The sequence below is a fragment of the Pelmatolapia mariae genome, linkage group LG3_W (assembly GCF_036321145.2).
Source record: "Pelmatolapia mariae isolate MD_Pm_ZW linkage group LG3_W, Pm_UMD_F_2, whole genome shotgun sequence".
NCBI classification, from domain to species: domain Eukaryota; kingdom Metazoa; phylum Chordata; class Actinopteri; order Cichliformes; family Cichlidae; genus Pelmatolapia; species Pelmatolapia mariae.
This window is the reverse complement of record NC_086229.1, coordinates 29,392,897-29,409,698: the sequence shown is the minus strand read 5'-3', so window position 1 is coordinate 29,409,698 and position 16,802 is coordinate 29,392,897. Positions and strand designations below refer to the sequence as shown.

General features: G+C 48.0%; 1 protein-coding gene and 1 pseudogene across 1 annotated transcript in view; one reads left to right on the top strand and one right to left on the bottom strand.

Moving 5' to 3' along the window:
• LOC134624375 (junctional adhesion molecule-like) overlaps positions 1-16,802 on the top strand; it is a 201,842-nt gene that overhangs the window by 48,342 nt on the left and 136,698 nt on the right. The gene's annotated exons all lie outside the window — the stretch shown is intronic.
• The window catches only part of LOC135932508 (uncharacterized), a 30,552-nt pseudogene continuing 22,736 nt past the window's right edge, over positions 8,987-16,802 (bottom strand).

Below are 16,802 nucleotides of genomic sequence, written 5' to 3'. Positions count from 1 at the left end.
AACCGGCGCTGGCAGAAACACGTATATACACACACACACACATCCACAAACAGAGAGTAGAGGGGCAGCAACACCAAATATACATACAATAACACAAGTCTATAACTGCTCAGGGATCCTGGGTCGCTCCTACCCAGGACCCTGACAGTACCCCCCCTCTATGGTCGGCCCCTGACGACCCAAAACAAAACCAAACAAAAACCACAGCACAACCAACCCAGGGCGGGTGGCGGGGGGGTCCAGGACGGAGGGCCAGAACCAAAACAAGCAAAAACAAGAAAAAACAAACCCTCCCAGGTCACAGTCCCAGAGTCAGACCGCGCATCCCGCAGCCGCACAAAAAAGAAAAACGCCACAAAACAGTCTCAGGCGGCCCATCACAAAGGAGTTCAGGTGGCCTACCTTGGGTCCCGTGATGGCAGGTGGACACTTTAGGAGGCCGACCTCGGCGCTGCTCCTCCGGCGGCCTGCCTCGGGTCCGACGGCAACGACGCTGCTCCGGTGAGCAACAGCGAGGAGTGGCATAAGGTCTATGAAGCGCTGATCGCTGACGTGGATGCGCTGGACGTGGATGGCGTGGAGGGCATGCTAGAGGTGGGCGGCGTGGAGGGCGCGCAAGACGTGGAGGTCCCACCGGCACACTGACCTCCAGTTCTGGCTGAGCAGGTCCCTCTGGACATCCGAGCTCCTCTGGCTGCGGCGCGGGTTGCTCCTGCTCGCCACGCTCCTTCCGCTTGCCGAGCTCCTCTGCTGGCAACACTGGTCCCTCCGGCTCGTTGAGGTCCTCCAGCAGCGGCGGCGCTGGCTCCTCAGCTGGTGGCTCGCAAAGCTGCTCCTGCTCCGGCTCCTCAGCTGGTGGCTTGCAGAGCTGCTCCTGCTCCGGCTCCTCAGCTTGTGGCTCGCAGAGCTGCTCCTGCTCCGGCTCCTCAGCTGGTGGCTCGCAGAGCTGCTCCGGCTCCTCAGCTGGTGGCTCGCAGAGCTGCTCCGGCTCCTCAGCTGGTGGCTCGCTGAATGGCTCCTGCTCCGGCTCGATGAGCGGCTCCTGCTCCGACTCCGGCTCGCTGAGCTCCAGCTCCTGCTCCGGCTCCTTGGCTTGTGGCGCGGGCTCCTCCCACTCGCCGAACTCCGGCTCTGGCAGCGCGAGCTCCTCCGGCTCGCTGAGCTCCTGCTCGAGCGACGCGAGCTCCTCCGGCTCGCTGAGCTCCTCCGGCTCGGGCCGAGCAGGTATGGGTGGCGTTGTAGCAGGAGGCACTGCTACAGATGGTGAAGAGGTGAGCGGTGAGGAGATCGCTGAATGAGGCGACGCTAGTTGTACTGTTGGCTGGTTTACAGCAGCGTCAGCGGCGTCACCATCCACTATAAACAAAGAAGCAGATGGGGTGAGAAATGAAAAAGTGTCCTTATTACTCACCACAACCGGCTCTTGAGATGTCCGGGAAGTCAGCTGCGGTGAGGAACGCCGGCGGCGCGAACGTCGTTTCCGGGTAGACGTCGGGGCCGGCGTGTCAGGCTGTGCATCCACCAGCTGACCGGGCTGGTGAGCAGCCTTAGTAGCTCCCCCGACGAGGCCTGATCAGGAGCAGGTGTGTGGCTTCGGGTGTGGCCAGTCCGCCAGCAGGGCCACACCCACCAGGCCTGAAGGCGCCCGCAAACCGGCGCTGGCAGAAACACGTATATACACACACACACATCCACAAACAGGGAGAAGAGGGGCAGCAACACCAAATATGCATACAATAACACAAGTCTATAACTGCTCAGGGATCCTGGGTCGCTCCTACCCAGGATCCCTGACACATTTACACACAATCAAAACAAAAGTGAAAGGAGCAAATCCACTCTGGAAATTCACAGAAACTAAACTGAATTCCAAAGAAAAGGCCAACACTAAATAAAAACAATGAAAGTATCAAACTATAATAACTGTAGATGATGGAGGATCACCTTTACTGACATCTGTCTGTTTGTCTCATATTCTCCTCTCAGTTCCTGAGGTTCAGATGGTGGAAACAGTTAAAGGGGTTCAGTCTGTCCTGCTGCCATTTACAACTGATATCAAGCTTCAGGACGTCACAGCGGAGTGGAAACATGAAGACAAGAAAGTCCACGTTTATCAGGGAGACCAAAACCAGTCTTATATACAAAGTCGCACAGAAGTGAAGAACGAGCAAATAAAAAATGGAGACCTCAGTCTGACCCTGAAAGACCTCCACCTCACTGACAGTGGAGTCTACACCTGCACCGTCTACAACAAGGATGGACACATGCTGCTACAGAAAGCAGTGACTCTCAGTGTCAAAGGTGAGAGTAACATCTGTTTGTCCACATTACAAATCCTCAATGAAAAAGATCCAATCAAACAGCCTGGGATGCATCATGGGAATGTGACATATGTAGAATCAGTGCAGGTTTGCTGTATGTGAGTTGAGCCGTACAGTGCAGGAGAGAGAGGGTGGCTCCTGCCTCTGTTTTACAGTCCATGATTGTATAGAAGCTGTTCCAGAATCAGCTCATGTTCACATATTTATGAAGTCTTACACTGGAAAGTCTGCTGTTGATCTCAGTAAATGAACGGGGTTTCCTCATTCCCTGTACACAGACTGGCAGATGTTGATATAAGAAGATGACGTGGTGCTCTGTAGGAAAACAGAACAAGTCCACCATCAGAGCAGACTGTTTTCTCAGTTTGATATGTAGGACTGTGTCACAGTCTAATGTTTATTAATTCCAATATATTTTAAATTGATAGCTCTTTGTGCTCTTTCAGTTTGAGCTTGTTTTATATTTAATGTTGAAGTTATGGCACAAATAACCAGAGAGCTCTAAATGAAGAGAGGATTTGAATCTTTCTTAGGCTGTTTTGGAGGAAAGTCAAATAGGGGAACATATAACGTCTACAAGAAAATTGAAAACCATAACTAGCGGAACATGGAACTTGAAAGAAATAGAAGAAATACAGCAGAAGTACATGAAGAAAATTCACTGAGAAGTAGAGTTGATGTTTTGAGCAGGACTGAGAGAAATCAGCACTATATATACACACAGAGAAGGGTAATCAGGGGAGTAGAGACAGTTGGGAAAATGAGACACAGATGTAAAAGAACAGATAATAAGATGAGGGAAGTAAAACTCACAGTAAAGAGCAAGGGATGAATAACTATCCAATAAAGCAGGAAGTGAGAAGTGATAACTAAACTTGGAAATGCAGACACACAAACAAAAGTCACACAAAAAATGGAACAAGAAACACTGAGAGAAAAACTAAACCCAGAACTAAGAAGTAGACTAAAAACTGATAGGTTTGTAGCATAAACCTATTCACTGGAACGTTGAGGAGAATTTGCTACACGGCAAGAATAAGACACAAGTAGGTAACATTCTTAGTGTTACTCATGCATGAGGAGGCCTGTCTCGAGCCAAATGTCGTTCCAACCACTTAACCTCCGTCAGACTCTCAGCCAGGTTCCCCATAGCACTCCTTTTATTGTGGTTACATGAATATGCATAGGTTCATTAACATATAACATCTTACATAGGTATACATGTGAACAAAGAATACCCTGTGTGTGTGTGTGTGTGTGTGTGTGTGTGTGTGTGTGTATGTGTATGAACCCATAAATGACTTCCTAAACCTGCTGGCCAGCAGTTCATCTAAACAAAATGCACTTAGCCTAAAACAGACATAGATACGTTTATCCTACCATAAAACAATAAGAGAAGGTACGACCTCTCCCATGCTCCTAAAATGTGGGTGTGAAAGCCAGAACACTCTGGAATGCACACAAAGCCTTTTACAGCCTACTGAAGATCACACATCCTATCACTACACAATCGATTATACACCTCTAAGCATATATGGTTAAATATTTCTTAATACAAATTGTTTTGGAGGAAGGAAGGCTCAGGGTTTAAGTAGTCATTATCATGGGCTCATCCGATTAGAATGAGATTAAGCAGTCATCAGTCATTTGCAGGTTTTGTCCTTTTATTGGATAATGGGTAAAGGAAAGACACACATGGACTGCTATCTCTCAGCTGCCGCCCAATGTGGAAGTGAAGAAAGAGTGAGGGGTAGGTGGGTGCAGTCCTTATATAACGAGTGACAGGTGAGTGCAATTAAGGCCAAGCACCACACCCAATCAAAGGTGAGGAAAGGAAACAAGGTGCATCTGTTGAAGTGAATGTGCTGAAAGGTGAGCCTTTACAACAGCCGCCCCCATATTTCTACTGAGAAATATGTTCAAAGGATTAGAGTTGTTCTTTTTCACAAAGCGGGGGCAGAGAAATCAGACATGCTACAGGTCTGATATAGGTTTGGGGGGTCGACCTAGAGGTTGACAACGCAGGCCAGACAGTTCAGGGGGCCGACCATGTAGCCAGCAGTGGCGGCAAAGCAGGTCCAAATGCCAACCGCGTGGGATGCAGCTGCAGGCCCAGACCTGCAGACCGTCGGGCAGTTTTGCAGGTGCTGGGGGCAATTTACGGGACTTAGCAGGGGCAGGACCAGGTGATGCAGGAGCAGGCGGTGCCCTGACCACTGGCGGAATGGCAGCCACAGGTGGTGGAACTGGTGATAGCGGCACTGCCGGTGACGACGTAGGTACTGCTGATGGTAGAGTAGGAGGTGGCTGAATGAATTCAGAGCCATCAACGGACATGAGGATGTGCTGGAGCGGTTCTCCTGAACCTGAACTGGAAGATGTGAACGAACATTGGGCATGCGTGAAACTGCTCTGGGGTTGGAAGTCTGTGATCGGACCTTGAAGTGTCCATCTTAATCGGGTTTTGACTGCTGAAGGAGATCCAAATGGTCCATGTCTAACTGGTGCAACAGGCGTAATAAGGTGGGTATGATCAGAGCCTATGAGCAGTAGTGGAGCTGCTTTGTTAATAAAGGTTAATGGGATACCTTGAAGATGGTTGTATCTCCGTTGAAGAGAGGATACAGGGTAGGTGTGGTCTGAAAGTGCTAAGTGACTTGTAGCGAAGGCATTATTAACTGTGTAAGTTTTCTCTGGATGTGCAATGGGAGAAATCTGGAAACTTACAGAAGAACCTTGAATAGTTTCAACTTCTTGATGGACAGTTCGGAGTGATAATTTTTCAGCTTTCCCAGTTAGGTAGAGATGCTGAGCTGCTGATGTCAGAAGCATGGTGCGTTGGGAGCCATCGTCAAGTACGGCATATGTTTCAAGAGTTCTTTTGCCATTTCGCAGGAGCACTTTCACAACTTTTAATAGTACACTGGGACAGTCACTAGGTTTATCAAAGTACAGTGTCCTCACTACAGGATTAACTTCAGTTCTAGGTCTCTGATTCATCTCACACAGGATCTGTAGATGTCGTCCCATGCAGGTAGCACAGTCTTTTCTCAAATCGCACTTTGCAGCCTGATGAGTTCTTGCACAACGCCAACACCGTTTGTTTCTCTTTATCCAGTTTATTTTCTCATCCTTTGTCTTGTTAATGAACTCAGGGCACTTGCTAATGTGGTGTTCAGGTGAGCAGCAATATGCACATCTTGCCTTAGTCATTATGATGGGTTGTGTTGCCTGTACAGGATCGGATGGATTTGTCCCATGTAATATTGTTGTGAGTGGAGAGGTGTACTTACAGGCAGGTCGTGGCTGGTTAAAGGATGAAACAGGACTGTCCTTTCTTGGTTGACACTTGCATTCCATTTGCAACCAGGACGAGAACAAAGGTAAGTCATACATCATATCTCCTTGTTCCCTGTAAATGTGCCGTTTGAAGCGACTGGAATGCTCTGCGGGCAACTTTTCAAGTAGGCGATCGACATGGGAGCCACAATTTAGTTCTGTCTGTCCTTGATCACCCATAGTGCTAAGCAAACCAACTAAAGCTTGCACACGAAGAGCAAAGTTATCCAGAGTCCGACCATCACCTGCTCTGATAGGAGGAAGCTCCAGTATATTCCGTAGCTCTTTCAATGCTAGCTGTCTTGGTTGCCCATAACGCTCATCAAGGGTTTTGATGGCTTGAGTGTATGGGTCAGGAGCATAGGAAAAGGAAATAGCTAACCGTTTAGCTTGGTCTACTTTCAGATGATCGAGAAGGACATGATATTTAAAGTGCTCTGTCTCATGAGGGTCAAGAAGGTTAGTAAGGGCCATTCGTAACAGCCTATACTGGATTTCATCTTCACTGGTAAGGTCTGGGAAAGAAGGACCCTCAAGCTTATACACGTGTGTTCTAATGCTAGAGGAGTGACCCAAGCTAGCAGTAACAGGTACCAAAGGTTTCTGTTCATGTAAGCCATTGGATGTAGCTGGTTGCTGCTTTACAGGAGGGTGCTGCCTTGGTTCTGGAATGCAAATGAGGGGTTGAGCGGGGTCTTCATCTAGAGGAACAGCAGGTTGAACACATGAAATCTGGTGGGGACCTTGCAGTGGTGTGGCCAGGAAATTAAAAGGAGTCTCGTTTGGTGTAGGAAAAACTGGTCTAGGCAAACCACTTGAAGGAACTGCAGCATCTAATATTGTTGAATTAGGGACAGGAGGGCTAGCAGCCGGAACTGCACCAGAGTGACGGCTAACCTGTGGGGGCTGAGAGGGTGACTGACATGTTGCTGGATCAATCATTGGGAACTGCTCATGTTGCTGATGTGTTTGGGGAATGGCTTGTAAACCGCATACAGAGGATTTGCTTTCATCAGATGAGACAGTGTGAATTGAAGATCTGGAGGAACTGCAAGAATGGGGAGGAGATAATTGAATCATGAGTTGCCTAATCTCCCTCATCGTCATCAGGAGTTCCCTCATCACCTCATCTTGATTGGTGGGTAAAGGAGCAGGGGATGTCTCTGGTTGTCTTTCTGACTCCCCGTCAGGATCCTGCAGCCCATGTGTGTCTGTGTCACTATGCTGGCATTCTGTTTAACTCCCTGTATCACATCTAGCACTTCTACTTCCAGGGTACTGAACGTCATACTGCTGCAGGTGGGTAGGAGGTCGACTATCACGACTGGAACGTCTCAAACCTTCAGTCAATGGCTGCTGTGAATCCATGATGATAACACTACTCCGGCTGGACCATGTTTTGGAGGAAGGAAGGCTCAGGCTTTAAGTAGTCATCATCATGGGCTCATCCGATTAGAATGAGATTAAGCAGTCATCAGTCATTTGCAGGTTTTGTCCTTTTATTGGATAATGGGTAAAGGAAAGACACACATGGACTGCTATCTCTCAGCTGCCGCCCAATGTGGAAGTGAAGAAAGAGTGAGGGGTAGGTGGGTGCAGTCCTTATATAACGAGTGACAGGTGAGTGCAATTAAGGCCAAGCACCACACCCAATCAAAGGTGAGGAAAGGAAACAAGGTGCATCTGGTGAAGTGAATGTGCTGAAAGGTGAGCCTTTACAACACAAATGACAATAATAAAATCTAAACCCATCATCTCCACCCTGTATTGTCATTTTTTAAGGCTATACGGCGTATATATATATCATCAGCTCTACACCACTTGTCAACATTTTCAGTGCAGGCTTCATTTCATACACACACATTAGCCTTAGCATCCATGTCACTCTGCTGCAACAGTATGTAGTTGGTAAAAGTGTTAGCAATCATTTTATTCACCATCGATCTTACACATGGCAGGATGCAACCTGTAACCAAGCAAAACAACGCCAACAATGTAAGAATGGGAGTCAAAACTTTAAGAACATATTCCACCATGGTCCAGATGTCAACCAGGCTATCCAGCCTTGTGACGCGTCTCCTCCTGATGTGTGGTCCGCCACATATCTCTGCAGAGCAGTTAAGTTCTGCAGTGCTTCATAGATGTCTCCTCCAGTCGTGTATCCATCTGGGATAAACGTACAACATGTCTCTCCAATCAGCTTACACACTCCTCCTTGTGATGCCGTTATGAAGTCCAGGGTCAGCCTATTCTGCAGTACCATCGTTCTGATGGCCTTTTGCTCCTCCGCTAAGGCTGTCCCCAGAGTCTTAGTGAGATTAATGTGTCGCAGTAGGGCATACCGGTTGATCTCCACGTGATCCCGCACCTCTGCAACTCCAATGTTTGGGATCAGACTTTGGAAGAACTTTGCTCCTCCACTCCAAATGCGGAATTCCCGCGGCACTCCAGTGTCTACTGTCACTCCAAAAGAGTTTGGTGAGGCTATATCCACCTCACGCTTCCGTCGGTTGCTAGGGTGATGTTCAACTCTATCCATGAAGAAGATATGATCCGACAACTTCACCAAGGCACATACTCCTCCCCATCCCTCAGGGAGTGATAGATAGGCTTTATGTCCACACATAAAATACCAATCAGCCAACACTCTTGTTCCTTTACTACTCGGCGCTGTCCTCGCACAGCCTGTCCAATTCGACCTCTTTGCTTCTACTGGTATTCTGTAAGCCAGGTTGAACTTGCATTCAGTCCTCCTCAATGTCAAGCTCTCAGCACACTTTGCACTGGTCAGGCATTTCATACACCTGCTCTCATTCTCCAGAGGGCAGTAGGTGTATATCTTTCCACATAAGCGAAGCGGCAGCTCTCCCACTGACAGTGTTCCATTGTTCATCACACACACCGGCAGTTGAGCTGCGTTCAGCTTGTTCAGCAATATTATGTCTGGCAGTGGGTCTGACACTTGAGGCCAGGCCAATAAGTCAGTTCGCCCAGAACAATTCACGTTCAGAAGTGGCGACTTACTCCAGGTTGTTATAACCTCAAGATAAAAATGCTCGGAAACTCAAGTGCCAATTTCAGGTGGTTTACTGACCACTTTTTTAAACAACCACAGCTAGTCGCAACACATACAGGAAACTGTCCCACACATAACATTCCGGCAGGGAGGACCCTGAAAAACCTCTGAAGGTTCCGGGGTGCAACGCCCCCAAACATTCATTAACAACAACACTGTCTATAACACTTCCCTCCCCTTAAGCAAAAACCCACAACATAGTATTATGTATACGTACGAAAAGAGAGGGAGAATTCAACACCACATTATTTTAACAATTCAGTCTTTCCGGGGGCTTGTGCTGCCTCTTTGACCTTCTCAGTCCTGCTGCTGGGTTCTCCAGGCTAGGAGCCTGCTGAGCTCCTGTGGCTGGGTTCGGCTCAGGTGACTTAGATTGCTCCACCAGCCCTTCTGGTGATACTGAAGAACCAATCCCGATCTCAGGGGCTGCTGACACGACTTCCCCTCCGGGTGAACCACTCTGAGGCCCCACAATGTCCACAGCCCTGTTTCCACCATGTGCGTGCGAACCACTCTGAGCCCTCTTCTCAGCTCCGTCCGTGCGGGCTCTCACATGATCCTTGTGCCTGCGAACTCGTCTGCCATCCAATAACTCCACCACAAAAGATACTGGTCCCGAAGTGTGGTGAATGACGCCAGGCAGCCACTGTGAGCCACCCGTAAAGTTTTTGACATACTCCCTGCTTGAAAACACAGCCTCTGGCATGTAGATCATGTCTCACCTTCTGCCCACTTTGTGACTGGGTGACTCTGGCTCCCACATCTGGGCGAAGAAGATCCAGATGAGATCTGGGCTTCCTCCCCATCAGCAACTCTGCTGGGGACAAGCCTGTGGTTGTATGAGGCGTGATGCGATACTGAAACAGGAAACGGCAGAGCCTCTTTTCTATTGAAAGACCTGGCACTTTTTTCAGACTGTCTTTCAGTGTCTCCACGGCGCGCTCCGCTAAGCCATTGGAGGCAGGGTGGTAGGGTGCGGTGCGGATATGTCGGATCCCATTTCTCTCCATAAATTCTTGGAAAACCCCACTTGTGAACGTGGGCCCATTGTCCGTGACCACTGCCTCAGGTAATCCATGGGTTGCAAAGATTCTCCGGAGTGTATCTGTGGCAACTGGGGCTGTGATGGTTGGCGTTATGTGGGCATCTAACCATTTTGAATGCGCATCCACCAACACCAGGAACATGTGGCCCAAAAAGGGGCCGGCAAAATCTAGATGAATCCTGGACCATGGACGGCCAGGCCACTCCCATGGGTGGAGTGGGGCAGGTGGTGGCATTTTTTGGTTTGACTGACATTGAGAACAGGCTTTTACCTTGTCTTCCAAGGCACTGTCCATTCCCGGCCACCACACGAATGACCTTGCCAGACTTTTCATTTGAGAAATCCCTGGATGAGCCTCATGCAACACTTCAATGATATGTGACCGACCTGGAGGCGGAACAATGACTCGGGAACCCCACAGGATGCAGCCATCTTGAACATTGAGCTCCTGCTGACGCTTGGCATACGGTTTGAGCTGATCCTGCTCCACTGTTGCTGGCCAGCCCTGCAACAGCCACTGTTTAACCTGAGATAACTCTGGATCCTGTTCAGTCCATGCTTTGATGTTTTTAGCACAGACCGGAGTGTTCGCCAGCCTGTCCAGCAAAAACACAGTTTCTGGGGGCATGTTCGACTGGTCAGGGACCTCCGGGAGGGGGAGGCGGCTGAAAGCATCTGCATTCGCATTTTCAGGTCCCGCCTTATAAACAATGCGATACTGGTATGCCGACAGTGTTAATGCCCAGCGCTGAACCCGGGCTGAAGCCATGGGTGGGATGCCTTTTGTTTCACTAAAGAGACTCAGGAGGGGCTTATGGTCTGTAACAACAGTAAATGGGCAGCCATACAGGTACTGATGAAATCGTTTCACAGCAAAAACTATTGCTAAGCCTTCCTTCTCAAGCTGTGAATAGCCCTTTTCTGCTGCTGTGAGCGTGCGTGACACATATCCGACCGGTTTCTCTTCCCCCTCTTCCATGCGATGTGAAAGAACAGCTCCTATGCCATACGGGGAGGCATCACAGGACAGGACCACCTCCTTCTCCGGATCAAAATGCACCAGGAGCGGTGCCGATTGTAACAGTTCTTTTATCTGTCTGAAGGCCTTCTCCTGTGCTTGGGACCACCTCCACTGACTGTCTTTGTGCAGTAGCCCATACAGGGGAGCAAGCATGCTGGAGAGGTCAGGCAAAAACTTCCCATAATAGTTCACTAAGCCCAAGAATGATCTTAGTTCAGTTACATTCTTTGGACTCGGGGCTTCCTTTACTGCCCTCACTTTCTCTTCCAGCGGGGACAGGCCCTGAGCAGAGATGCGATGACCCAGGTATGTCACGCTAGGGGCTTGGAAAACACACTTACTGCGCTTCAAACGCAACCCTGCTTCTGAGAGCTTCTTCAACACCTGCTCAAGGTTACGCAGATGCTCCTCTTCTGTTTTACCCGTAACTAAAATGTCATCCAAGTAAACAGCAACACCAGAAATGTTTTGCAGAAGATTGTCCATGGTGCGCTGAAAGATAGCCGGACTGGATGCAACGCCAAACACGAGGTGGTTGTACTTGAACAGCCCCTTGTGTGTGTTTATTGTCACATATTTTTTTGATTCCTCATCCAGCAGCAACTGCTGGTAAGCATGACTCATATCCAACTTTGTGAATGTCTGACCACCTGCCAGTGTGGCAAACAGGTCATCCACTCGAGGCAGAGGGTAGGCGTCGAGCCGAGAGGCTTGGTTTACTGTCAGTTTGTAATCACCGCATATACGCACCCCTCCATCCTCCTTCAACACTGGTACAATCGGGGCTGCCCAGTCCGAGAACTCTATTGGCTCAATGACCCCTATCTTTTGTAGTCTCTCCAACTCCGCTTCCACCTTGGCCTTCATGGCGTATGGTACAGTGCGTGGTTTGAAAAAGCGTGGCCGGGCAAAAGGATCCACACACAGCTTCACAGTGGTGCCCCGGAGAGTGCCCAATTCATTCTTGAACACATCTGCATACCTTCCCAGTAATTCTGCTATTACAGTTACATACCTGATTTCCCTCCAGTTCAGGCGGATTTTCTGCAGAAGGTCACGACCCAGCAGACTAGGCCCCTCCCCTTTCACCACCAGTAGTGTTGCTGCAGCTTCCTGACCCTGATATGCTGCATGCACCTCTATGGCACCAAGCAGGGGAATGCATTCACCCGTGTACTGTCTCAGGCTTATCTCAGTCGCTTGGAGAGCTGGTGCCCCGCCCGAGTGCCACAAGCTGTGGTAGGCAGTGTTGGGTAAGTTACTTTAAATTAGTAACTTAGTTACATTACTAGTTACTTCTCTAAAAAAGTAACTCAGTTACTTCAAGTTACTCGTTACTTTCAAAGTAACTAGTTACTAGGGAAAGTAACTTTGGTTTTACTCAGAATTCTCTTGTTAATGTGTTGCTTCCGTAACTGGATACCCAGCAAGATTGCCAGTCTTCAAGCTTGCTTACTTGCCACAAGTGCACTGTGCCACCTACCAATAGAAAGGAAAAAATAATGTGCACATTTCCACGAGAGAAATCCCACGCCTGGACCGTCGTTGACCGCCGCCATGATTCTAGCCTGCTTTTTACATCCAACACAAAAACTGCAGTCGTGGTGCTTTTGATTGTACTCAGAACTTGGAAATTCTGCCTTCTGAATAGGAAGATGTAGGTAACACCAGACTGCAGATGAGCTTGCATACAGAGCTGGACTGGGACAAAAAAATAGTCCCGGGCATTTTGACTAGAGACCGGCCCACCATTATAGGAAAAATCATAAAGCCTTTGAATGAAAATAAACACTGTTGTGACAGTGATGTACACTGTTCTGATGGTATATATGTATCAATCTATCAATTGTTTGTTGTAAGACTCAGATAATTATTTTTTTTTAAAGCGAGACATTTTAAATGAGAATAATAAAGAAAAGTATTTCCTTGTGCCCCCCTTTCCCTGTTAATGCCCTACCTACCCCCCTGGCAACACTTTGCTAGACCTGCCCCTGCACAGTTACCAGCTGTCAGCTACTTAGAAAAGGATCCTGGTGTTATTTGTCTCTCAGAAACAGTTCATAACTTCCCTTCAACTCATTCATGTCACCTAAAAGGTAAACCTGTTTCTACATCACCTGTTCAGCTCTGATGATTCAGTAAGGACATCTCCTGGTTTCATCTGCATGTTTCCCTCTCACCAGATAACCAAACCGATATCATGACCAGCAGCTTTACAGCTGTGGCTCCAGCAAACATCAGCTGATACTAGCAATTAATATTAAATAAATTCTAACAACAGCTGATCAAGCTTAAACGTGCTGCTGTTGTTTAACGCGACATCCGCTGGTTTCCTCTTTCTGGCGCAAAGTGGGCGATAAATAAACAAGAGAGAAAAGCCGATCAGCTGATCATTGATCAGTTTCGTGATTGAAGTAGAAACAGGAGAGGAGAGAATGAAAGAAGAAGAGGCAGCTGTGCAGCTTCAGCTTTGTGTCTTTTTCATTGTAGCTGAAGTCCGGGACAAACTGTGTTCCTTTTCACCTCAGTACGAAACGCGTAATATTTTCTCTGAATACCAGACGATTCTGTTTTTTACGGGACGGTTGGCAACTCTAATAATTAACCGTATGAACAAAATAAAGTTCAACATCAGTAACATAGCACCCACCCAGCTGTATAGAAACTCCGTCATGCAAGCTAGCACGCAGTACGAAAAAGTCATCATACCGAAAATAAACTCCACCTAAACTTGGTTTATATCTGACTCCGATAGACTGCAGGTCATAACTTCTTACCTGAAGTTCAGTTCACCTGACACGCGGACCAGCGGCCGCTTCGGGTCTCTCTTCTTGCCTCCCTTTTCCTTCATCCACCTGCTGGCTTCCACCACTTGCTAATGTTATTGAATCTGTGGAAGTAACGAGTAACGAGCCTATCTAAATCCCAGTAACGAGTAACGCGTTCCTGGTTTTGGCATAATAACTAGTTACCGTGCTCGTTACCACAATAACAACGTAGTTACTGTTACGCGTTACTTAATAACGCGTTAGTCCCAACACTGGTGGTAGGTGGCTTGGCTGATCACGGAAGCTGAGGCCCCTGTATCCACCTCCATTTGTAGCTCCTTCCCATTTACCTGGATAGTGGCATAGATGGGCTCCGCACGGCACTTATCAAAGCCAACCAGATTAAACATGTTGAAAACACAGTCATCCTCCTCAGGCGCCATGCTCTGCAGGTGATGTGTGTTTAGTTTGTGTTTTGTCTTCCGGTCCTTCTTTGATTTCTCCTTAGTGCCCCTGCATTTCTTGGCTAAGTGCCCCTTTTTCTTGCAGTTATGGCAGGTACTGTCTTTGAAAACACAGTCCTTTGCAAAGTGTGCTCCCCCACACTGGTAACACTCCAAAAGCTCCCTCGGTTTGCCCCTCACACTCTGAGATACATGATGCACCTTGGTTGAGTGCATATTGTTGTTAGCTTTCCGAATGTCTTTAGTGTTATTAGCTGCCGTTTCTATTGCCTGAGCAATTTCCAAAGCTTTCTTAAAGTCCAGTGTGGGCTCCCCTAACAACCGACGCTACATGCCATCATCATTTATACCACACACCAACCTGTCGCGGAGCATGTCATCCAGCATGCCTCCAAATTCACAGTGCTCCGACAGCTGTCTCAGCTCCATCACATACGTAGCCACCGAAACTCCCGGCTTGCGTGAATGAGTGTGGAATTTGAACCGCTGAACAATCACGGAGGGTTTCGGGCAGTGATGATTTTGCACCAGCGTCACCAGTTCTTTGAAACTGAAGTCCCCGGGTTTCCAAGGCGTCGTCAGGTTACGTATCAACTTGTAGGTCCTCGCTCTACACGCACTGAGAAGAACTGACCTTTTTTTCCCTTCGTCCGAAATGTCGTTTGCCAAGAAAAAGTGCTCCAGCCTCTCGACATATTCAATCCAGTCCCCGTCCCCCTCGGCGAACTCCGTGAGCGATCTGATCGTAGCCATAGATGCGAAGTGGTAGTCCGACGGCAAAATCTATAGCAAAAACTCAAAACTGTCCGCGTTCGCCTTTTGTCCTCGTCGCCAAAAAGGTGTTATAACCTCAGAATAAAAATGCTCGGAAACTCAAGTGCCAATTTCAGGACATTTACTGACCACTTTTTTAAACAACCACAGCTAGTCGCAACACATACAGGAAACTGTCCCACACATAACATTCCGGCAGGGAGGACCCTGAAAAACCTCTGAAGGTTCCGGGGTGCAACGCCCCCAAACATATATTAATAACAACACTGTCTATAACACAGGTGATGTTCAGAGGTGTACTATAGTTGGCCTTGGACATGGGGACTGTTGCCAGGATGAGTTGCTAAGCCTAACAGACACCAACTTCCGTCCTCTGGTATGCTGTACGGCCACAGTCCAGATGTATATGCTGACAACGGCATATGAGCACACACATAGCAGTCCGTCCTATTGTTCAAGTGAGCAGTTGTATTCATAAACTGCCACCAAAAGTTTGTAGAATAGCCATGAGGGTATTGGGTGTGGGTTCCTTGGACATACAGGGTCTCCACTGCTGACCATGATCACATCAAAGCCATTACACCCAGCAGGGTAGACAACACTTTTCCAGCCATTCTGATGAGTACCTGTGGCCACTTACTCCGAGCTGGCCTGGATGTGTGTCACCTTCTTGCAGTGGCTTTGGTGTATCCAGGTGGGTCACTCTGCGATTTTCACAGCTGTTGGTGTTGTCAGCAGAGCCTGGTATGGTCCGTCCCACCGTGGCTTCGACCAGCACTTCCTCTTTATGACCTTTATCAGCACCCAGTTCCCTGGCTTCAGACGTTCTTCCTGTACAGAAACAGAATCATCTGGCAGATTATTTGCACTCATAACTTCTTTGCTTTTCAGCATTTTAATCATCCAGTCTGCTAGTGTGTTTTCTTCTTCTGCTTTATCATTATCGGTACAAAACACTGGAACTCTAAATGGCCTGCCATATATTATTTCAAAGGGAGTTAGGCCATTATCAGCTGGCGTGATTCTCATATACATTTTCACTAGCTCAATGCAGTCTACCCATGTTCTGCCTGTTTCCTCCATTGTCTTCCTGAGTCTCAGTTTTACTGTGCCATTAGTTCTTTCAACCAGCCCTGCACTTTGTGGGTGGTATGAGCAGTGGTTTTTCAGTGTTATCCCCAGATGCTGTGACATTTTCTCAGTTACTTCATTCACAAAATGAGGACCATTGTCACTGTATATAGTCTGGGGGATCCCATGCTCTGGGATCACATTTTTGCATATTGCCTTAGCCACTGAAATAGCATCTGCTTTCTTAGTGGGGACAATTTCTACCCACTTTGAGAACGGGCACACAACTACCAGGCAGTACCTGTAGGTGTTACAGTTAGACAACTCAATGAAATACATATGGATTACTTCAAATGGGTGGCTGGGTCTGGGAAACCTTCCTCTTCTAGGTCTGAGGTTCCCCTGAGCATTATGTTTACAACATATTAAACATGCTTTACAAAAATGTTTTGAATAAGCATTGAATCCCAGTGTGAAAAACTGCTGTTCGACTGCTGCCACCATCCCGGCTGTGGAGACATGGCAGAGCCCATGGCTCAAAATTGCAGCAGTCCTATATAAGTTCTTAGGCAATATAGGTTTATCACAAAGATAATAGACATCACCTCTCAGGCTCGCTCCTTTAGTGAGCCACAGCTGCTTCTCAGCTGGAGGTGAATGTGACTGCATGTCTGCTAACACATCATGTGTAATGAGCACAGTTTGCTCCTGAGATGCCAGAATATGAACCCCATGTGTTCCAAGGGCCGCTTCCTTTGCAATTTTATCTGCAAAGGCGTTGCCCAATGCAACAGGGTCAGTGCCACGTGTGTGTGCTGCACATTTACAAACCGAAACTTTACTGGGCAGTAAGACTGCTTTCAACAGGCTCTGTAAAAGTGTTGCATGCTCCACAGGTTTCCCTGTTGATGTTGTCATGCCTC